At 40.7% G+C, this 24,326-nt stretch overlaps 1 protein-coding gene, 1 long non-coding RNA gene and 1 other non-coding gene across 3 annotated transcripts in view; 1 reads left to right on the top strand and 2 right to left on the bottom strand.

The window, feature by feature from the left end:
- The window catches only part of LOC101280867 (monocarboxylate transporter 1-like), a 140,806-nt gene that overhangs the window by 45,535 nt on the left and 70,945 nt on the right, over nucleotides 1–24,326 (bottom strand). The window lies entirely within an intron of this gene.
- The window catches only part of LOC125964595 (uncharacterized), a 69,424-nt gene that overhangs the window by 11,296 nt on the left and 33,802 nt on the right, over nucleotides 1–24,326 (top strand). The window lies entirely within an intron of this gene.
- TRNAG-CCC (transfer RNA glycine (anticodon CCC)) lies at nucleotides 3,455–3,527 on the bottom strand. Its single transcript has one exon. It is a non-coding gene; the product is annotated as a tRNA-Gly (tRNA).

The raw sequence follows: 24,326 nt of genomic DNA, 5'->3' as shown, positions 1-24,326 counted from the left end.
CCAGGGATTGAACCCGTGTCCCCTGTGTTGGCAGGCAGATTCTTAACCACTGCGCCACCAGGGTAGTCCCTCTATGTTTAACTTTTTGAAGAACTACCAAACAATGTATGTTCCAACTGTCTCATATTTTCCAACACTTGTTTTTTCCATTTTATTATTAATATTAATATTGCCATTCTAATGGGTATAAAGTAGTATCTCATGTGGTTTGTTTTAAATTTTGAAATCAATTTTTTCTCTTTTTTTATTTTTGTTTTTATTTGTGGTAAAATACACAAAACATAGAATTTACCTTCATAACTATTTTAGGTATATAGTTCATTAATGTTAAGTATATTCACATTGTGGTGCAACCAATTTCCAAAACTCCACCTTGTAAAACTGAAACTATGCCCGTTAAGCAACTCCCCATTCTCCTCTCCCCTCAACCACCATTCTACTTTCTGTCTCTATGAATTTGATGACTCTAGGATATCTCATTTTAATGGAATAGTATTTGTCTTTTTGGGACTGGCTTATTTCACTTAGCATAATGTCCTCAAAAGTTCATCCATGTTGTAGCATGTGTCAGAATTTACTTTCTTTTTTTTTTTTGTGGTACGCGGGCCTGTCACTGCTGTGGCCTCTCCCATTGCGGAGCACAGGCTCCAGACACGCAGGCTCAGTGGCCATGGCTCACGGGCCCAGCCTCTCTGCGGCATGTGGGATCTTCCCGGACCGGGGCACGAACCCGTGTCCCCTGCATCGGCAGGCGGACTCTCAACCACTGCGCCACCAGGGAAGCCCTCCTTTCTTTTTAAAGTTGAATAATATTCCACTGTAGGACTTCCCCGGCACTCCAGTGGTTAAGACTGTGCTTCCACTGCAGGGGGCACAGGCTTGATCCCTGGTTGATCCCGCATACCGTGAGGTGCAGCCGAATAATAATAATAATATTCCATTGTATATATACACCACATTTTATTTATCCATTCACTTGTCGATGGACCCTTGGGTTGCCTCTACCATTTGGCTTTATGAATAACACTGCTATGAACATGGGTGTACAAATATTTCTTCGAGACCCTCTTTTCAATTCTTTTGGTGTATGCCTAGAAATGGAGTTGCTGCCTCATATATAAATCTGTTTTTAATTTCTTGAGAAACTGCCATACTGTTTTCCATAGTGGCTGTGCTATTTTATATTCCTATCAACAGTGACCAAGGGCTCCAATTTTTCCATATCCTCCAACACTTGTTATTTTCTGTTTTTTTTGATAATAGCCGTTCAATTGGTGTGAGGTGGCATCTCACTGTGGTTTTGATTTCCATTTCTCTAATGACTAATGAAGGTGAGCATCTTTTTATGTGTTTGTTGGCTATTTGTATATCCTTGGAGAAATGTATTACAAATCCTTTACCCATTTTTTAATTGGATTGTCTTTTTATTGTTGAGTTGGATGAGTTCTTTATATATTCTGGATACAAATCCTTTTTATCAAGATACATGATTTGCAAAAGGATTTATTTTAAACTGTCCTCTATTGAGGTATACTTTACATAGAGTAAAATATACAGATCTTAAGTGTAGAGCTGAATGAAGTTTGATAAATTTATACATACCTGTAACTTTCATCCAGGGCAAGTTAAAGAATATTTTTGTCACCCCAGGTAATTCCCTTGGGACCCTTTCCGTGCAGTCGCCCATTCCTCTCTGCCCAATGCAATGATTATTTTTATTTGTCAATAGAAATTAGTTTTCCATGTTTCTGAAATTCATAAAACAAATTGTGTAATATGTACCACTTGTGTCTGGCTTCTTTTACTCAACATTGTATCTGTGAGATTCATCTGTGTTATTGCATATATTCAGTTGATACTGTTTTATTGCTGAATTTTAAATTTTGATGAAGTCCAATTTATCCACTGTTTTTTTTTGGGGGGGCTGTTGTTGTTTTTTACAGTTAGTGCTTTTTGTGTTCTATATGAAAAATGTTTTCTGACCTCCCATTCCTCTACGACCAGGTTGCAAAGATATGTTCCTATAATTTCTTCTGAAAGATTTAGAGTTTTAGCTTTCACATTTAGACCTATGATGCATATCAAATTCATTTTTGTTTAATATGCGGTGAAGTTGAGGGGTGGTTGGTGTTTTTTTTTTCTCCCACAGATATCCAGTTTTTCCAGCACTATTTATTGGGAAACTTTTTCATCCTTCATGAATTGCTTTGGTTATTTTGTTAAAATTAATATATGGGGGCTTCCTTGGTGGCGCAGTGGTTGAGAGTCAGCCTGCCGATGCAGGGGACATGGGTTCGTGCCCCGGTCCGGGAAGATCCCACATGCCGCGGAGCGGCTGGGCCCGTGAGCCATGGCCGCTGAGCCTGCGCGTCCAGAGCCTGTGCTCCGGAACGGGAGAGGCCACAACAGTGAGAGGCCCGCGTACGGCAATATGGTATATATGTGTAGGTCTATTTTTGGACTCTCTGTTCTGTATTGCTGATCTATTTGTCCATTCTAATGCCATTACTACCTTATCTTTCATTAATATAGCTTTTTATTTTAATAAGTCTTGAAATTAGGTAGTTTGCCCTAGAGCTTTGCCCTTCTTTTTCAATATTGTTTTAGTTATTCTAAGTCCTATCCACTTCTGTATAAATTTTAAAATAAGTTGTCAATTTCAACCAAAAAAGCCCATTTGGGGTTTTTATTGGGATTGCATTGAATCTATAGAACATATGGTGAGAATTGTCATCTTAACAATATTAAGTCTTCTAACCCGTGAACATGGTATTATATCTCTTCATCTGATTAGGTCTCCTTTAGGCTCTCTCAGCAATGTCTTGTTTTAATGTAGAAGTTTTGCACAGTTTCATTAAAATTATTCTAGGTATTTTTGGTTATTTTAAAATAGCATTGTTTTATTTTAACTTTTGAATTGCTCATTGCTAGTAGAAATGAAATTTATTTTTCATATTGAATTTGTATCTGTAACCTTGCCAAATTCACTTATTATTTCTAGTAATTTGTTTGTAGATTTCCTTGGATTTTCTACATACACAATCATGTCATCTGCAAAAAAGAAAGTTTTACTTTTTTCTTACAATCTTAATCCCTTTTCCTTTTCCTTGCCTTACTGTACTGGCTGAGCCCACCAGTACAATGGTAAATAGTAGACATAAGAATGGACATCTTTATTTTAATTTTAGAGGGAAGTGTTAAATATTTCACCTTTAACTTTGATGTCAGCTATAAGATTTTATATACAGCCTTATCAGATTAATGAATTTCCTTTCAATTTTTAGTTTTTTAAGAGTTTTTTAAATATTTATTTGTTTATTTATTTTGGCTGCGCTGGCTCTTCATTGCGGCACATGGGATCTTCATTGTGGCACGCGGGATATTTACTTGCGGCATGCGGGCTCCTTAGTTGTGGCATGAGAACTCTTAGTTGAAGCATGCATGCGGGATCTAGTTCCCCGACCAGGGATCGAACCTGGGTCCTCTGCATTGGGAGTGCAGAGTCTTACCCACTGGACCACCAGGGAAGTCCCTTCTAAGAGTTTTTATCATGAACAGGTGTTAAATTTTATGAAATGCATTCTGTATATTTACTGAGATAATTACATGCTTTTTCTCCTTAATTCTGTTACTATGGTAAATTACACTATTTGATTTCTTTTTTAAAAATACCTTTTATTATGGAAAGTTTCAAACACATAAAAAGTAAATAGAATAGTATAATAAACTCCCAGGTTACCCATCACCTAACTTCTTTTTTTTTTTTTTTTTTTTTGTGGTATGCGGGCCTCTCACTGTGTGGCCTCTCCCATTGTGGAGCACAGGCTCCGGACGCGCAGGCTCAGCGGCCATGGCTCACGGGCCCAACCGCTCCACGGCATGTGGGATCCTCCTGGACCAGGGCACGAACCCGCGTCCCCTGCATCGGCAGGCGGACTCTCAACCACTGCGCCACCAGGGAAGCCCGTCACCTAACTTCTTATACCATTTGTACCCTCATCAAATCCCCACACTTAAAAGTTCGTTCAGGTTTTTTGTTTTGGATCTTTTCTATTTGTCACTTTCTCTCTAATTCTTTTCCTTCCCCATTTTCTCCCTCTTCTACTTTCCCTTTCTCCTCATACCTTGTCCTTCTCCTCCTTCTGCCTCTTTCCTTCCTTATTACTCCCCCTTGCTTCTTTCTCTTCCTCTTTTCCTCCTCTTCTCCCCTCTTCCCCTCATCCTCCTTATCTTCCTCTTTTTCTGGTAAAGTTGACAAATTCCTTATTATTATTTAATAAAGATAAATGAATTCAATGAAATTCTTTTCTTGCACGCCCTTTCATACAATTCAAATTAACAAAGTTTTCTGTATACAATTTAATCTATTAGAATACTACCAGAATTTTTGTCAAGCACTGAAATGTTACACATTAGTCATGATTATAAATTCCATCAATGTAGTCTAAAATACGTAAGTGTATTAACTGGAACTTAGTTAATTACAGAGACTTCTTGCCTTTCCTTTCTCTTTTTTTTTTGGCAGATACATTGCTCATTTATTTGCTCCATGTTTGAAAAGAATTTCAAAATAAAATAACTTTATACACCATACAATTCAGAGCAGAGTTGGGCTCAGGGGACCACTTCATGGTTCACAGGGTGGGCAGAACCCTCTGTCTCCAAACATTTTTTGCACTAGTTTGACTTTCTGCTGTGAGTCCTGGTCCCAGTCTTGCTTAAAACCCCATGAGGTTAAGTTCACCACCCAAGGGGGCTGGAATTTTCCCAGCCATAGGGATGAGCTGCTGGTTCAGAGGTGAAAGAGGGCTTCCTAGAAGGGACCAATAAAGCCTCTGCAGCAGAAACAGGAGGAGACAAGGGCAGAAGGCACGGGGCTGAACCAGAGAGCCTCTGGGGGATGGTGGAGCTCTCAGGATCCAGCATTTCCCTGTGCTCAACCGTGGCTTTCCATTCAGTAGAACAGGGTCTACCTTAGAAAGCAGCAGAAACTTTCTTCTAGTAGCTTCCAAAACCTGAAGACAGGGCCCAGCAGGAATTTCGACTGGACCCAGGAGATCCCAGGATGCCAGGGAGCTACAAGCCCTTGATTATTGAGGTGGCCCAGCCAATGGGCCCAGCTCCTGGAAGGCACAGTAAGGTAGTTTTGCAAGGACAGCCCACGACTAGGGCAGACAGACCCATGCAAACACACTGGAGTTGGTAAAAGGGACTCCATATTGCTCATTCCCTAACTCCAGGTTTGACACCCATTGTTCAAAAGACACAAAGTGAACACCGTTCTTGAGGTTGGAGGACACATGGCTGGCCTCAAAGGGGACTCTCCTCCACCGCCGGATGCGAAAAGGATTCGAAGAGAAATGACGCAGGACAGCCTGGTTGACGTCTAGAGTTTGGACAATTAGCCGATATATACATATACGGTTAGTGCCTCTTCGTTCCATCCAGCAGTCAGAGACACAAATCCCAGTCTTTCCACTATCCAGGAGTTCTGGCCAGAAACCCTCCTTCTCCAGGTCCAAAACTTCCTTTCTTCGAAACCACCTGTAACCAGGTAGGTAGTAGGCAGGTAGGAAGTGGACATCACAAGGAGCTGCAGGCATGCCCTTACATTTTCCCTCCTTTGTCCAGCCGTCCCCACCACTCAGCATAGGCTGTTCTGGGAAGCCATCTAGGCCCCTGGGGTTCAGGAGGAGGTTGCGCCCTATGGGTCTGCGCTCGCAGAAGCGGCCCAGGACGCAGGACCTGAGGTCGGCGGCGGCGGCAGGCAGGTGCTGACGATGGGCCACAGGGCGGCGTGTTTCCGGGGCAGGATGCTCAGCCACAGGGCCTGGCAGTCCAGTAGGTCGCGTCAGCGCCTGCACACCTGGTGGCGGTGCCTGAGCAGCACGTGTTGGGGCACGTGGCTCAGCACCATTAGGAGCAGCTCGGCTGGCGGTTGGTTCGGGCCCAGCGCCTCCTCGGATTCCTGCTCTAGCGCCTCCTCGGATTCCTGCTCCAGCAAGGGGATCCCGACAGGCTGGCTCCTGGAGGAGGGCTTCTCACCAGGCTCAGCTGCGACCTGCATCTCAGCCAGCGCCCCTCCTGGGTGGGCCATCACCTTGCTTCACGTCTCTTTCCTTTCTAAGACAAGTTAGAGCACTTTATCATTTTGCTGTTTTGGGTAAATAATCTGAAAATGCACTGCTTATGGCTAGGCTTAACAAGTTGTGATATATGATGGAAAATAGGAATAATACAGGGCCAAAAAGATAACCTTTAAGTATTTTATACTTTTTTGACTTAGGGGGCATGCAAGTTAAATGAAAATTTTGAGGTTTATATGGTTGTTTTTCGTTGTTGTTGTTGCAGGTGTTACCATCTGAAGAGGATAGAATGAAAAAAGAAATGAGAAATCAGCTTGTTGTGAAGCTTGTGAGAGAAAAAAAATAAGGTAATTTGGATGTTATATGAAAGAATATCTTCAAACCTATGCTTACTTTGGCAAAATTTTAAAAATTTTAATGGTGAAATATAGCTGGAAGAAACAGGATAATGAATCTAACTTACATTCCCATCTTACTTTAAAAGAGGAAAATATTTTACTAATAGAAGTCATGTAGAATAGCTAATGAAGTGAAATGTGTGAAATGAAATGAAACTTAATATTATCATTATCTGGGTGCTCTTGAGAAGCAGTGATTATTTCATCAAAAGAAAAAGTGTTGATTTGAAGATATTGTCACATTGTATAAGAAATTAGAAAATCACATTTATCATGTAGCTACATTTTTCATATTAAAACTCTAAGGATAGTTCTAAACATTCTTATGCTATTCCAACTCTGAAAATTGCTTGGAAAAACTTTTAGAGAATTAAAATTTGTTTTCCTGGGACAAGATTGCACTAGCCCTACCCTTACAACCGAATTCCTCCAAAACACTCATTTGCAGGTGTCAGTAATACACACCATTTTAAACAATGCTTCCACAGAAATCATCAGTCACATAAACATGTACTGCTCCCATAGCCAGACTCCACATCCAATAAAAACACATGCATTTGTTCTTCTTTCCCCTCTACCCCCAAATAAAAAATAAACAAACAAATCCCCTAACTAGGGAGCTACCAGAGAGGAGGTGGAGGTGAGGCTGAAGGTAGGAGCTGCTAGAGCACAGTAATCACATTTCCTCTCCTCCAGCCCCCCTTCCCTCTCCATTTTAAATTGAGGTAGTAAAGGTAAAATTACACGTGTAGATCTTAAGCGATCAATTTAATGAGTTTTGACAATCTTATATTCCTCTCTAACCACCAGCTGAAAAAAAAAGATATGGAACATTCTGTCACCCCAGGAGGTTTCTTCATGCCCTTTCCAGTCTGTTCCCCCTCTTTCCAAGGAAACACACGTCTGATTTCTGTCCCCATAGCCTTGTTTAGCATTGTCCTGGACTTCATATATGGAATCATACAGTAATGTACTATTTTATACCTGGACACTTTCACTCAGCATATTTCTAAGATTATCCATGTTGCTGCTAATTTCAGTAGCATGTTCCTTTTAGTTTCTGAGTAATATTTCATTATATGAATATACCACATTTTTTTAAGACTTTATTTTTTAGAACAGTTTTAGGTTTACAATAAAATTGAGAGGAAGGTGAAAAGATTTTCCATATACCTGCTGCCCCCATACATGCACAGCCTTCCCCATTATCAACATCACTCACCAAAATGGTACATTTTCCTACCAAGGATGACCCGACATTGATACATCATAATCCCCAAAGTTCATAGTTTACCTAAGGGTTTATTCCTGGTGTTGTACATTCTATGGTTTTGGACAAATGTATAATGACATGTATCTATCTTTATATAATATCATACACAATATTTTCACTGCCCTAAAAATTCGTTGTCCTCTGTCTATTCATCTTCTCCACCCCCCAACTCCCCCTTCAAATCCCTGGCAACCATTGATCTTTTCACTGTCTCTATAGTTTTACCTTTTCCAATGATTCATATAGTTGGAATCACATAGTATGTAGTCTTTTCAGATTGGCTTCTTTCACTTAGGAATATGCATGTCTTTGCATGTCTTGATAGTTCATTTCTTTTTAGTGCTAAATAATATTTCGTTTTCTGGGTTATGTTAATGTATCCATTCATCTACTGTAGGACATTTTGGTTGCTTCCAAGTTTTAGCAATTATGAATAAAGCTGCTCTGAACCTCCTTCTGCAGGTTTTTAGGTGGATATAAGTTTTCAATTCTATTGGGTAAATACCAAAGAACACGATTGCTTGATTGTTTGGTACAAGTATATTTTGTCTCATAAAGAACCACCAAACTGTCTTCCAAAGTGGCTGTACCATTTTGCATTCCCACCAGCAATGAATAAAGGTTCCGAGACTTCCTGGTGGCCCAGTGGTTAAGAATCTGCCTGCCAATGCAGGGGATACATGTTCGAGCCCTGGTCTGGGAAGATCCCACATGCCACGGAGCAACTAAGCCGTGTGCCACAACTACTGAGCCTGTGTTCAAGAGCCCGCGAGCCACGACTACTGAGCCCGCATGCCACAACTACTGAAACCCACGTGCCTAGAGCCCATGCCCTGCAACAAGAGAAGCCACCACAATGGGAAGCAGGCGCACCACAACATAGAGTAGCCCGCACTCGCCGCAACTAGAGAAAGCCCGCACACAGCAACGAAGGCCCAATGCAGCCAAAAATAAATAAATAAATAAATAGATTATTTTTTAAAGTTCCTGTTGCTTCACCTCCTCACCGGTGTTTGGGGTTGTCAGTGTTCTGGATTTTGGCTAACCTAAGAGGTGTGCAGTAGTATCTTATTGTTTTAATTTGCATTTCCCTGATGATATATGATGTGGAGCATCTTTTCATATGATTATTTGCCATTTGTATATCTTCTTTGGTGTTAAGGTTTTTGGCCCATTTTAAAATCTGGTTTTCTTATTGTTCAGTTTTCAGAGTTCTTTGTGTATTTTGATTAATAGTCCTTTATCAGATGTGTCTTTTGCAAATATTTTCTCCCAGTCTGTGGCTTCTCTTCTAATTCTCTTGGTAACTGTGTTTCTCAGAGCCAAGTTTTTTAATTTTAATGAAGTAAAGCTTATCAATTATTTCCTTCATGAATTACACCAGAATTTTTTAAACCCATTCTTCTGTTTATATACTTATAGTTTGTTTCCAATTTGGGAACTTTATAACAAACACTGCTGTGACTATTTGTATAGACACATGCTTTTCTCTCTCTTTGGTAGATACCTAAAAGTAGAATTATTAGGTCATAGGGTAAAGGTATGTTTAAGTTCATTAGAGGGGACTTCCCTGGCAGTCCAGTGATTAGGACTCCGTGCTTCCACCGCAGGGGGAGTGGGTTCCATCCCTGGTCAGGGAACTAGAACACCACGTACCGTGCAGCATGGCCAAAAAAAAAGTTCATTAGAAACTACTAAGTCCTCCAAACTGTTTGTACTATTTTACCAGCAATGTATTACAGGTCAAGTTGCTCCATATTCTTGTTAACATTTAACATTGTTCGAGTTGTTTTTACTGTGGCCATTCTGATGCATAGGAAATGGTACCTTATTGTGGTTTTAATTTGCATTTTCTTGATGACTGGTGATGTTTAGTACCTTTTCATGTGCTTATTTGACATCATATGCATTCTTTTTTTTTGCGGTACGCGGGTCTCTCACTGCTGTGGCCTCTCCTGTTGCGGAGCACAGGCTCCGGACGCGCAGGCCCAGCGGCCATGGCTCACGGGCCCCGCCACCCCGCGGCATGTGGGATCCTCCCGGACCGGGGCACGAACCTGCGTCCCCCGCATCGGCAGGCGGACTCTCAACCACTGTGCCACCAGGGAAGCCCTGTATTCTTTTTTAAAGTTGAAATGTAGCTGAGGTACAATAGTATTTTAGTTTCAGGTATATAATACTGTGATTCAATATTTTTATAGATTATACTCCATTTAAGGTTATTATAAAATATTGGCTATATTCCCTGTGCTGTACAATATATCCTTGTAGATTATTCACTTTATACATAGTAGTTTGTACCTCTTAATCCTGTACCCCTATAACTCCCCACCCCCTTCACTCTCCCCAGTGGTAACAACTAGTTTGATCTCTATACCTGTGAGTCTGTTTCTCTTTTGTTATATTCATTCACTTGTTTTAATTTTTAGATTTCACATATAAGTGACAACATACAGTATTTGTCTTTGTCTGTCTGTCTGACTTATTTCACATAGTGTAATACCCTCTGTATCCATCCATGTTGTTGCAAGTGGCAAGATTTCTTTTTTTTTTTCTGGCTGAGTAATATTCGTGTGTGTGTGTGTGTGTGTGTGTGTGTGTGTGTCTTCTTGTTAATTCATCTGTTGATGGACATTTTGGTTGCTTCCATATCTCGGCTATTGTAAATAGTACTGCAGTGAATATCAGTGTGCATGTGTCTTTCAAAGGAAATTGCAAACATTAATAAACTTCCCTTTCAATAGTTCAGCATACATAGCACTAACTAGAGTTCAGTATTTGTTGACAGTATTTTTTTCCTTTCAGGAAAATTTGAATGACTATATTTTATAGTTGTAATTTGTAATATTAACTTATTAAGGTCAGTGACTTTACCAGAGCAAATTTTTGATCATTATAAATAGAAAATTTTGAAACTGGAATATTACATAATAATTTATTTCTCCATTTTATTTTGTTTGCACAGTACTGAAATGATTGATGACTGATCAAAATAAGTAGTCACAAATGATAGCAGATTTTTAAAATAGCTCATGGAATTTTAGGAGATTAGGTCTAAATTTTATAATATAGGTCACACTTCAATGACATTAATTCTAAAGCTGGAAGGAAGTATATTAGACATTTTTCTTTTTAAATTGTAATCAGAATAGTATCTAATAAGAGTTCAGGTGTTTTTTTCATATATGTAATAGTTGGGCATAACTTACCCCAACTAACAATAAATGCTAGAAGTGTCTATAAGTGTTCACTGGTTACCGTACAACTTATCATTGCAATGTGAAGAAAATTTGTTCCAAAAAGATGAACCTTATACATTTATTGAGTGTGCTATGTTATCTACTCATGTGTATGATTTTACAACCTGGATTTTTAAAAAGGAGCTACAATCTACCTAGTCAACCACACATTAAGAAAAAGTTCATATTAAGTGCACAGCAATGGGAGATGAATCTCTATTCAAAGAGCTAAGTTTCTGCCAAGGGAGGAATTAGGAACATGCACTCGTACACCCGCCCTAGAATGCCACACTTAGGAATCAAAGGAGGTCTCTGGCAGCCAGGCCCAGCAGGCTTGACAGGTTAGTCTTTCTAATCCCTCCCTGGGAACACGCTGCTCAATACTGTCTGCAGTGGTGGCAGGAAGCTAATTCTGCTTCTCTGTGAATAATGGAGGGTACCACCACCCTGAGGATTGTCAGAAGCCAGGGGAGCCAGTGCTTGGGTAGACTTTTTTTTTGCTTCAGGGCACTAGGCTGGTTGGAACCCCTTGGAGAATCCAGCTGGTAAAAGTCACAAAACCCATGCAAGGCATCCTAAATAACCACGCTTAAATTAAGGTAGAGGATTGCCTCTTGAAGAGGCTCAGGACCTTCAGTCCGGGAGTGATTGGCACTTCATTCACTTCTACATGGAGGAAAAAAAAGTTTCTGGAATATTCAAAAACTGCCCCGGTGACCTGATTTCATTGGCATGGACCCAGTCTGTTCTGAGAAGTTGTGCTGCAGTTGTGGTATGGCAAGAAGAATACTATTTTTGGAGTAAGGAAACACTTAGCTTGGAACATATGGATCACAAGACCTTGAACACGTCAACTAACCTCAGTTTTCCTCATCAGTAAATGGATTGTTGTGGTAAGAACTTCATAAAATAATCCACATGGAAGCACCTGACATTAATGCTCAGAATACATTAACTTAATCTGAATACAGTCTCCTAAGTAAAACAGATATTCCTTAACACACCAACAGATGCTCTGAGTGAGGGAGGGAAGAAAGAAGGAGGAAGTTTTTGATTGAACTGTTATTAAATAAGTTGGAGGTGCTCATGTAATTGTAGCTATTATTACTTCACCTTTTAGAATCGAAAGGAAAGTGATACATCACCTAAGATAATGCTGAGGTAAATACATGTAACTTTTGCTTTCTTATGTCTGGTGATAGATACTGTGCACTTCTGAGGAGGCCAGGTCACAAGTTGGCCTTAAACATATGTAATGGACAGCTTTTATTCTTGCCTGACTAGCATCCAATCCTCCTTTTACGTTATAGCACCTAGTTTTCCTCTATCATGCTCAGTTCATTGTTCCTGGGGGGAGAAGAGTCCGCACCAGCTCCAGAAGTGGACTTCTAAGCCAGGCCTTTCCAATCAGAGCATTACATTTACGGCAGATCCCATTGATTGGCTAACCTAATCCCCATTCTCAACCCCCTTCTTCCCAGCCTAACTCAACTGGAGAGTCTGGAAGAGCAAAATACTTGGCTCTCCTGCCTTGCTTGAGGGTAAGGGTAGCCTTGTGACCCAGTTATGATCAGTGAGTCATGAGCAGAAGTCTGCTGGGTGATTTTGGGAAAACTCGCTTTCTTCAACGAGGGACGTTTGCTGCCCCTAGCATCCTTTTTCCTGCCTAGAACCTGGATGTGATTTTTTGGAGCTGCAGCTGCCATCTTGCAATAGTGAAGAAAAAGCCAAAGAACTAAAAAGCCAAAGAACTTGCAGACCATGGGCTCTAGGCAAGCGGGCTCAGTAGTTGTGGCACACGGGCTTAGTTGCTCCGCGGCATGTGGGATCTTCCCGGACCAGGGCTTGAACCCGTGTCCCCTGCATTGGCAGACGGATTCTTAACCACTGCGCCACCAGGGAAGTCCCACATCTTTTAATATAAGGAACATGAACTTCATTTTGTTTTATCAAGTACTCTGTTGTCTGCAACTGAAGGCATCTCTAACTGATAAAATATCTCCTTGGCTGTACTGATTGATTCAAGGTTGGCCATGTGCTCAAGTTAGACCAATCAGAACCAATGAGACTCAGTTTTAGGACTTTCAATGGACTATTAGAATAAGAAGTTCTCTATCTGTAGACCTGAAAGTAAAAAGATATAAGCCTAGAACTGCTGGCAGCCAACTTGCTCCAACTTGGGATCAGCCAGTACGAGAATGAAGCCAGTACAGAGAAGACACAGATGAGATAGGGAGAGAGAGTGAGTTATGATGATATCCTTTGAGTCCCTGATCCAGATTTGCCTAAAGGGAGGGTACCTTTGGACTTTTTAAATACAGGAACCAATAAATCCCTTTTTGGCTCAAGCTTGTCTGAGATATGAGGATTCTGTCACGTATCAAAACCTGACTAATACTTGGCAACATATTACCGGTGCTGCTCCTAGTCCATATGTTCTCCTGCCTGCACTGCCTCAAGTACCTAAGAGCAGGGCTTAATATTTATCCGTTTTTAGTGAGTCCCTTCCTCCCTCAGCTTCTCTGTTGATACTTTTGTGGGTCCACCCACAAGGAGAGGCCTCTGCTCTGGGTGAGAGGAGATGAAAGATCCCACACATTTTAGGAGAGACTTTCCAGCACAGGGAAGCACAGTACACGTGTTTCCTCTCTGACTGAAATTCATGAAGAGGCTCTTCAGTGAGGTAGGAAAGGGGAGACTAGAGGGAGTTGCTGGGTGGAAGGATAATTTGGTTTATTACAATTAAATTGTTTCAACTTTTTTTCCCTTACTATCAAAGTCATATTTACTATTAAATATAAAAAGAGGGAATTCCCTGGTGGTCCAGTGGTTAAGACTCTACACTTCCATTGCAGGGGGCCCGGGTTGCCATGTGGCGTGGCCAGAAAAAGTAGAGATCACTATGTTTCTCAAGCGATTTTTCTTTTCTTCTCATAGTCTTCCGTATTATGTCTGCCGGAAAGCATTGTCTTTGATAATCAAAATAAAATGATGGTTGAATCCATTTGATAGCAACAAACCAGTTTTCAAGGCCAAGGGATAGCAATAGTCTGGTCCATTGTCAGGGGAGTCCTAACCACTGGACCACCAGGGAACTCCCAATAAGTACTGTGTTTGAATTTACTCTCTTCAGGCTTTCACTCCCATATTCCACCAAAACTGCCTTTGCTGATAAGTTCACATTGCCAAATTTGATGGTTAATTCTTGGTCTTTTTACTTCACCTGTTGGCAGCATTTTACACAGTTCCTTGGAGTCCAGGTAGTGAGGCAGTCAGGAGTGTAGACTCCAGCAAAAGTTCAAAATTAGAGTTTCACCACCACGAGCTGTGTAACCTTGAGAGAGACCTTTAAACTCTGTGCCTCAAGTTTGTCACCTATGACATGGGAATGATAATAATATCATCTAATTCATAGTGTTGCGAAGAGTAAGTTGTACTAAGAATAGTAGTAGTAGTAGTTGGTGGTAGTTGGCAGTAGTTGGTAGTAGTAGTAATATGCTTTCTTGAGTTGGCTTCCAGGATCCCACACTCACTCATTTTTTTTCTTATTTCACTAGCTACTCCTAATCTCTTTTGCTGCTTCCTTCTTAGTCCCCGGATCCCTAAAGCTGCCCCAGATCCCTGTCACTGTACCTCTTTAACTACATCACTCTCTTAGTGAGCTCATCCAGTCTTACGATTTTAAATACTATCAGCAGTGGACACTATTATGTACCATCCACATACCCCTTCAAGGAAGGATTTGTGCCCCGGCTGCTAAGGCTACCATCCGTGGACAGCCTTCATCTGTCAGCTCTTTCAGGGATAACCTCAGCTGCACAGAGCCTCCCTGCCTGAGGCCATGTCTTTCTGGAGGTGGTCGACATTCGATAACTGGTTGAGGCAAGAGTATAAAGGCTTACTAGTTCAGCCTCACATAGGACAACTCTGCCAGGCCAGTTCAGCTCCAGAGCTTCTCAGGGAATCACCTTGTGTTGTCAGGCCTGCATCATAGCTCAACTCCCTCTGCCCAATCCTGCTTCTTCCACCTGCCTTCCGGAGATGTTGATTCCAAGGACATTCTCTGGGAAACATCCTAAACACTGAAGTCTACCTCAGAATCTGCTTCCCAAAAAACCCAAATTGTGATGCTATTTATGTGTTGATGACTCTCAAATTTTATATCAACAGTGTAATCTTCTCTGAACTCCAAATTGTATAGTCAACTGCCTGCTTGGAAATTTAACAGACATCACAAATTTAATGTACCTAAAACTGGGCTCTTGTTTTTTCTTTTTTGTTGTTGTTGAAGTGTAGTTGATTCACAATGTTTCAGGTATACAGCAAAGTGATTCTGTTTTACTCATATATATAAATACATGTACTTATATATATATATAAAAATATACATGTTCTTTTTCAGATTTTTTTCCATTATAGGTTAATACAAGATATTGAATATAGTTCCCTGTGTTATACAGAAGGTCCTTATTATTTTATAGATAGTAGTGTGTATGCGTTAATCCCAAATTCCTAATTTATCCCTCCCCCCTCTTCCCCTTTGGTAACCACAAGTTTGTTTACTATGTCTGTGAGTCTATTTCTGTTTTGTAAATAAGTTCATTTGTATCATTGTTTTTAGATTCCACAGATAAGTGATATCATATTTGTCTTTCTCTGTCTGACTTACTTCACTTAGTGTGATAATCTCTAGGTCCACCCATGTTGCTGCAAATGGAATTATTTTGCTCTCTTTTATGGCTGAGTAATATTCCATTGTGTGTATATATATATATATATATATATACCACATCTTCTTTATCCATTTTTCTTTTGATGGACATTTAGGTTGTTTCCATGTCTTGGCTATTGTAAATAGTGCTGCTGTGAATATTGGGGTGCATGTATCTTTTCGAATTAGAGTTTTCATCTTTTCTGGATATATGCCCAGGAGTGGGATTGCTGGATCATATAGCAACTCTATTTTCAGTTTTTTAAGGAACTTCCATACCATTCTCTATAGTGGCTGGACCAGTTTACATTCCCACCAACAATGTAGGAAAGTTCCCTTTTCTCCACACCCTCTCCAACATTTATTATTTGTAGACATTTAAAAAATTTAGTTAATTAATTAATTTAGTTTTGGCTGTGTTGGCTCTTTGTTGGCTTTCTCTAGTTGCGGTGAGCGGGGACTACTCTTCGTTGTGGTGCACAGGCTTCTCATTTCAGTGGCTTATTTTATTGCAGAGCACAGGCTCTAGGTGTGCGGGCTTCCATAGTTCTGGCACGCAGGCTCAGTAGTTGTGGCTCACGGGCTCTAGAGAGCAGGCTCAATAGTTGTGGCACTTGGGTTTAGTTGCTCCACGGCATGTGGGATCATCCTGGACCAGGGCTTGAACCCATGTCCCCTGCATTGGCAGGCGGATTCTTAACCACTGAGCCACCAGGGAAGTCCCTGTAGACTTTCTGATGGTGGCCATTCTGACTGGTGTCAGGTTTTGATTTGCATTTCTCTAATAATTAGCAACGTTGAACATCTTCTCATGTGCCTGTTGGCCCTCTGTGTGTCTTCTTCGGAGAAATGTGTGTTTAGGTCTTCTGCCCATTTTTTTTGATTGAATTGTAAAACTGTGCTCTTAACCTTTCCATTTCCAAAATCTTTCTTCTGCTCCTCTCAGTAAACGACAATTCTTTCAGTTGTTCAGGCCAAAAACCTGGAGCAATACTTGATTCTTCTCTTTACTTCATACCTTAATTCCCACTATCAGCAAATCTTATCTATCCTAGTATCAAAATATATAAAAAACCACTTATCCAGACTTCCCTGGTGGCACAGAGGTTAAGAATCTGCCTGCCAATGCAGGGGACATGGGTTCGAGCCCTGGTCCACGGAGCAACTAAGCCTGTGCACCACAACTATTGAACCTGTGCTCTAGAGCCCACGAGCCACAACTACTGAGCCCACTTGCCTAGAGCCCATGGTCCACAACAAGAGAAGCCACTGCAATGAGAAGCCCACGCACTGCAACAAAGAGTAGCCCCTGCTCACTGCAGCTAGAGAAAGCCCGTGTGCAGCAACAGAGACCCAACACAGCCAAAAATAAATAAATAAATAAATAAACCCACTTATCATTTCCACTACTAACAGCCTGACCTACACCACCATTATCTCTTCTTTGGATTATTTTAATGCCTTTCTAATTGAACTCCCTGCTTTTCTCTTCCTCTTTTACATTCTATTTAATTTATTTTTTATTGTTTGTATGTCAAAATACAGATTATTTTTTCTTGAAGAATAGTTGATTTACAATATTGTATTAGTTTCAGGTGTACAGCATAGTAATTCAGTATTTTTGCAGATTATATTCCATTTTAGGTTATTGTAAGATAATGGGTATAATTCCCTGTGCTATACAGTAAATTCTTGTTGCTTATTTATTTTATATATAGTAGTTTGTATCTGTTAATCCCATACCCCTAATTTGCCCATCCCCACTTCCCTCTCCCCTTTGATAACCACAAGTTTGTTTTCTATGTCTGTGAGTCTGTTTCTGTTTCGTGTATACGTTAATTTGTATTATTTTTTAGATTCCATATATAAGTGATATCATATAGCATTTGTTTTTCTGTATGACTTATTTCACTAAGCATAATACTCTTTAAGTCCATCCACATTGCTGCAAATGGCAGTATTTCATTCTTTTTATGGCTGAGTAATATTTCATTGTATATATATATATACCACATCTTCTTAATTCAACTGTTTATTGATGGGCACTTGGGTTGCTTCCATGTCTTGGCTATTGTAAATAGTGTAAACATTGGAGTGTGTGTATCTTTTCAAATTAGTATTTTCATTCTTTCTGGATATATACCCAGGAGTGGAATTGCTGGATCATATGGTAGTTCTATCTTTAGCTTTTTGAGGAACCTCCATACTGTTTTCCATAGTGGCTGCACCAATTTACATTCCCACCAACAGTGTACAAGGGTTCCCTTTCCTCCAAATCTTCTCCAGCATTTGTTATTTGTAGACTTTTTGGTGACAGTCATTCTGACAAGTATTAGGCGATACCCCATTGTGGTTTTGATTTGCATTTCTCTAATAATTAGCAATATTGAGCATATTTTCATGTGTCTGTTAGCCATCTGTATGTCTTCTTTGGAAAAATGTCTATTCAATTCTTCTGCCCAATATTTTTTAAATAAATTTATTTATTTTATTTTTGACTGCGTTGTGTGTTCGTTGCTGCATGTGGGCTTTCTCTAGTTGCGGCAAGCGGGGGCAACTCTTCATTGAGGTGTGCGGGCTTCTCTTTGCAGTGGCTTCTCTTGTTGTGGAGCATGGGGTCTAACCACGTGGGCTTCAGTAGTTGTGGCGTGTGGGCTAAGTAGTTGTGGTTCACGGGCTCTAGAGCACAGGCTCAGTAGTTGTGGTACACGGGCTTATTTGCTCCATGGCATGTGGGATCTTCCCAAACCAGGGCTCAAACCCGTGTCCCCTGCATTGGCAGGCAGATTCTTAACCACTGTGCCAAAAGGGAAGCCTTTCTGCCCATTGTTTGATTGTATTGTTTATCTCTTTGGTATTGAGTTGTATGAGCTGTTTGTATAGTTTGGATATTAACATCTTGTTGGTCGCATCATTTGCAAATATTTTCTCCCACTCAGTAGGTTGTCTTTTCATTTTGTTGCTGGTTTCCTTTGCTGTGCAAAAGCTTTTAAGTTTAATTAGGTCCCATTTCTTTACTTTTGCTTTTATTTCTTTTGCCTTGGGAGACTAATCCAAGAAAATATTGCTATGATTTATGTCAAAGAGTGTTATGCCTATGTTCTCTTCTAGGAGTTTTATGGCCTCATGTCTTACATTTAAGTCTTTAAAGCATTTTGAGTTTATTTTTTCATGTGGTGTGAGGGAATGTTCTAATTTCATTGTTTTACATGTGGCTATCCAGTTTTTCCAGCACCACTGTTGAGGAGACTGTCTTTTCTCCATTTTATGTTCTTGCCTCCTTTGTCATAGATTAATTGACAATAGGTACGTGGGCTTATTTCTGGGCTCTCCGTTCTGTTCCACTGATTTGTGTCTGTTTCTGTGCCAATACCATGCTGTTTTTCTGCATTCTATTTTAGATCAAGTAGTACTAAATGTAAATCATATCATGTCACTCCTCTGTTCAACACCCTGCAATGTGAGAAGATAAATAAAATTGGTAAATCTCTCTCCAGACTGATCAGATAAAAAGAGATGTCATAAATTACCAATATCAGTAATGAGAGAGGACATCATTACAGATCCTATACATATAAAAAGAATAATAAGAGAATATTATGAATAATTTTATGCCAATGCATTTGACAACTTAGATAAAATAGATATATCTCTTGAATGACAAAAGTATCAAAGCTTGTGTGACTGGAAATGATGATCAAATGTTGAATATATGTGATAACAGCAAAAATCTAGTCAGAAGAAAAGCGTGATTTCAGAGGAAAATCCTTCAGCTCGTGATGTTTGTTGTAGTATTTGTTTTGCTCCTGTCACTATTGTTACTTATCCTTTATTACATTAAGGAAGTTCTCACCTATTCCTGCTTTGCTAATTTTTTATTATAAAAACTGCCAACTTCTATTAATTTATGTTCCTGCATCTATAAGATAGTCCTATGATTTTTTGCTATTATTTGTTAAGTGGTAAATTATCTTGACCACTGTCTAATATAAAAGCAATTTTACATTCTTTTAAAAAAATAAAGTATCAAAGCTCACTCAAAAATAAATAGGTAGTAGGGCTTCCCTCGTGGCTCAGTGGTTGAGAGTCCGCCTGCCGATGCAGGGGACACAGGTTCGTGCCCCGGTCCGGGAGGATCCCGCGTGCCGCGGAGCGGCTGGGCCCGTGAGCCATGGCCGCTGAGCCTGCGCGTCCAGAGCCTGTGCTCTGCAACGGGAGAGGCCACAACAGTGAGAGGCCCGCGTACCGCAAAATAAATAAATAAGTAGACCTTCAAGATGGCAGAGGAGTAAGATGTGGAGATCACCTTCCTCCCCACAAATACATCAGAAATACTTCTACAAGTGGAACTCCTACAGAACACCTACTGAATGCTGGCAGAAGACCTCAGACTTCCTCAAAGGCAAGAAAATCCCCACATACCTGGGTAGGGCAAAAGAGAAAAGAAAAAACAGAGACAAAAGAATAGGGATGGGACCTGCACCTCTGGGAGGGAGCTGTGAAGGAGGAAAAGTTTCCACACACTAGGAAGCCCCTTCACTGGTGCACAGCAACAGGGGTGCAGAGGGCAAAGTGGAGAGATTCCTGCACAGAGGATTGGTGCTGACCGGCACTCACCAGCCTGAGAGGCTTGTCTGCTCACCCGCCGGGGACAGGTGGTGGCTGCAAGCTGAGACTAGGATTTGGAGGTCAGACGCCAGTGAGAGGACTGGAGTTGGCTTCGTGAACACAGCCTGAGGGGACTAGTGCACCACAGCTAGGCGGGAGAGACTCCAGGAAAAAGTCTGGACCTGCCGAAGAGGCAAGAGACAATTATTTCGGGGTGCGTGAGGAGAGAGGATTCAGAGCACCGCCTAAACGAGCTCCAGAGATGGGCGTGAGCTGCGGCTATCAGCTTGGACCCCAGAGACGGGCATGAAGTGCTAAGGCTACTGCCGCTGCCACCAAGAATCCTGTGCTCAAGCACAGGTCACTATCCACACGCCGCCCCCTGCAGGAGCCTGTATAGCCCGCCACTGCCAGGGTCCCGTGATCCAGGGATAACTTCTCCAGGAGAACAAACAGCGAGCCTCAGACTGTTGCAATGTCATGCCGGCCTCTGCTGCTACAGGCTCCCACCGCATTCCAGTTATGACTACCGTACCCCTCCCTCCCCACCGGCATGAGTGAGCCAAGCCCCTTAATCAGCCGCTGCTTTAAACCCCTCCTGTCTGGGCAGGGAACAGATGCCTGCGGGCGACCTACATGCAGAGGTGGGGCCAAAATCAAAGCTGAACCCTGGGAGCTGTGCGAACAAAGAAGAGAAAGGGAAACTTCTCCGTGCAGCCTCAGGAGCAGCAGATTAAATCCCCACAATCAACTTGATGTAACGGGCATTTGTGGAATACCTCAATAGACAACGAATTGTCCCAAAATTGAGGCGGTGGACTTTAGGAGCAACTATAAACTTGGGGTTTGCTGTCTGCGATTGATTTCTTCCTGATATTTATGATAATCTTAGTTTAGTTTTTACCACTTGTTATCATTGGTGGATTTGTTTTTTGGTTTCGTTGCTCTCTTCTTTTTTTTTAATTATTATTTTTTTATGTTAATTTTATTTTTAATTTTCTTTCTTTTTATCTCCCTTTTCTTCTGAGCCGGGTGGATGACAGAGTCTTGGTGCTCCTGCCTGGTGTCAGGCCTGAGACTCTGAGGTGGGAGAGCCAAGTTCAGGACATTGGATCACCAGACACCTCCCGGCCCCACATAATATCAATCGGTGAGAGGTCTCCCAGAGATCTCCATCTCAACACTAAGACCCAGGTCCACCCAATGGCCAGAAAACTCCAGTGCTGGATGCCCCATGCCAAACAACTAGTAAGACAAGAACACAACCCCACCCATTAGCAGAGAGGCTGCCTAAAATCATACTGAGTTCACAGACACCCCAAAACACACAACCTGACACAGCCCTGCCCACCAGAAAGACAAGATCCAGCCTCATCCGCCAGAACACAGGCACCAGCCCCCTCCACCAAGAAGGCTACACAAGCCACTGAACCATCCTCACCCACTGAGGGCAGACACCAAAAACAACAGGAATTACGAACCTGCAGCCTGTGAAAAAGGAGACCCCAAACACAGTAAGTTGAGCAAACTGAGAAGACAGAAAAATATGCAGCAAGGTAATATTGAGGGAGCAAGGTAAAAACCCATGGGACTAAACAAATGAAGAGGAAATAAGCAGTCTACCTGAAAAAGAATTCAGAGTAATGATAGTAAAGATGATCCAAAATCTTGGACATAGAATGGAGAAAATACAAGAAACGTTTAACAAGAACCTAGAAGAACTAAAGAGCAAACAAACAATGATGAGCAACACAATAAATGAAATTAAAAATTTTCTAGAAGGAATCAATAGAAGAATAACTGAGGCAGAAGAACAGAAAAGTGCCCTGGAAGATAAAATAGTGGAAATAATTACTGCAGAGCAGAACAAAGAAGAAAGAATGAAAAGAATTGAGGACAATCTCAGAGACCCCTGGGACAATATTAAACACACCAACATTCAAATTATAGGGGTCCAGAAGAAGATGAGAAAAAGAAAGGGTCTGAGAAAATATTTGAAGAGATTATAGTTGAAAACTTCCCTAATATGGGAAAGGAAATAGGTGATCAACTCCAGGAAGTGCAGAGAGTCCCATACAGGATAAATCCAAGGAGAAACACGCCAAGACACATATTAATCAAACTATCAAAAATTAAATACTAAAAAGAAATATTAAAAGCAGCAAGGGAAAAGCAACAAATAATGTACAAGGAAATCCCCATAAGGTTAACAGCTGATCTTTCAGTAGAAACTCTGCAAGCCAGAAGGGAGTGGCAGGACATATTTAAAGGGATGAAAAGGAAAAACCTACAACCAAGATTACTCTCCCCAGAAAGGAACTCATTCAGAGTCAATGGAGAAATTAAAACCTTTACAGACAAACAAAAGTTAAGAGAATTCAGCACCACCAAAGCAGCTTTACAACAAATGCTAAAGGGACTTCTCTAGGCAGGAAACACAAGAGAAGGAAAAGACCTACAAAAACAACCCAAAACAATTAAGAAAATGGTAATAAGAACATACATATCAATAATTACCATAAATGTAAATGGATTAAATGCTCCAACCAAAAGACATAGACTGGGCTTCCCTGGTGGTGCAGTGGTTGAGAGTCCGCCTGCCGATGAAGGGGACACGGGTTCATGCCCTGGTCTGGGAAGATCCCACATGCCACGGAGCGGCTAGGCTCGTATGGCCGCTGAGCCTGCGCGTCTGGAGCCTGTGCTCTGCAATGGGAGAGGCCACAGCAGTGAGAGGCCCACGTACCGCAAAAAAAAAAAAAAAAAGACATAGACTGGCTGAATGGATACAAAAACAAGACCCATACATATGCTGTCTACAAGAGACCCACTTCAGACCTAGGGACACATACAGACTGAAAATGAGGGTATAGAAAAAGATATTCCATGCAAATGGAAATCAAAAGAAAGCTGGAATAGCAATTCTAATATCAGATAAATTCGACTTTAAAATAAAGACTATTACAAGAGACAACTAAGGACACTACACAATGAGCAAAGAATTAATCCAAGAAGAAAATATAACAATTGTAAATATTTATGCACCCAACATAGGAGCACCTCAATACATAAGGCAAATGCTAACAGCCATAAAAGGGGAAATTGACAGCAACACAATAATAGTAAGAGACTTTAACACCCCACTTTCACCAATGGACAGATCAACCAAAATGTAAATAAGTAAGAAAACACAAGCTTTAAATGACACATTAGACAAGATGGACTTATTCGATATTTATAGGACATTCCATCCAAAAACAACAGAATACATTTTCTTCTCAAGTGCTCATGGAACATTCTCCAGGATAGATCATATCTTGGGTGACAAATCAAGCCTTGGAAAATTTAAGAAAATTGAAATCGTATCAAGTATCTTTTCCGACCACAATGCTATGAGACTAGATGTCAATTACAGGAAAAAAAACTAAAAAATACAAACACATGGAGGCAAAACAGTATGCTACTAAACAACCAAGAGATCACTGAAGAAATCAAAGAGGAAATCAAAAAATACCTAGAAACAAATGACAATGAAAACACGACGACCCAAAACCTATGGGATGCAGCAAAAGCAGTTCTAAGAGGGAAGTTTACAGCAATTCAATCCTATCTCAAAAAACAAGAAAAATCTCAAACAACCTAACCTTACACCTAAAGCAATTAGAGAAAGAAGAACAAAAAACATCAAAGGTTAGCAGAAGGAAAGAAATCATAAAGATCAGATCAGAAATAAATGAAAAAGAAATGAAGGAAACAATAGCAAAGATCAATAAAACTAAAAGCTTTTTCTTTAAGAAGATAAACAGAATTGATAAGCCATTAGCTGGACTCATCAAGAAAAAAAGGGAGAAGACTCAAATCAACAGAAGTAGAAATGAAAAAGGAGAAGTAACAACTGACACTGCAGAAATACAAAGGATCATGAGCCATTACTGCAAGCAACTATATGCCAGTAAAATGGACAACCTGGAAGAAATGGACAAATTCTTAGAAAGGCACAACCTTCCAAGA

This window comes from Orcinus orca, chromosome 1 (genome assembly GCF_937001465.1).
Source record: "Orcinus orca chromosome 1, mOrcOrc1.1, whole genome shotgun sequence".
NCBI classification, from domain to species: Eukaryota; Metazoa; Chordata; class Mammalia; order Artiodactyla; family Delphinidae; genus Orcinus; species Orcinus orca.
Note: the sequence above shows the minus strand (reverse complement) of the source record. Positions and strands in the feature narration are given on the sequence as shown.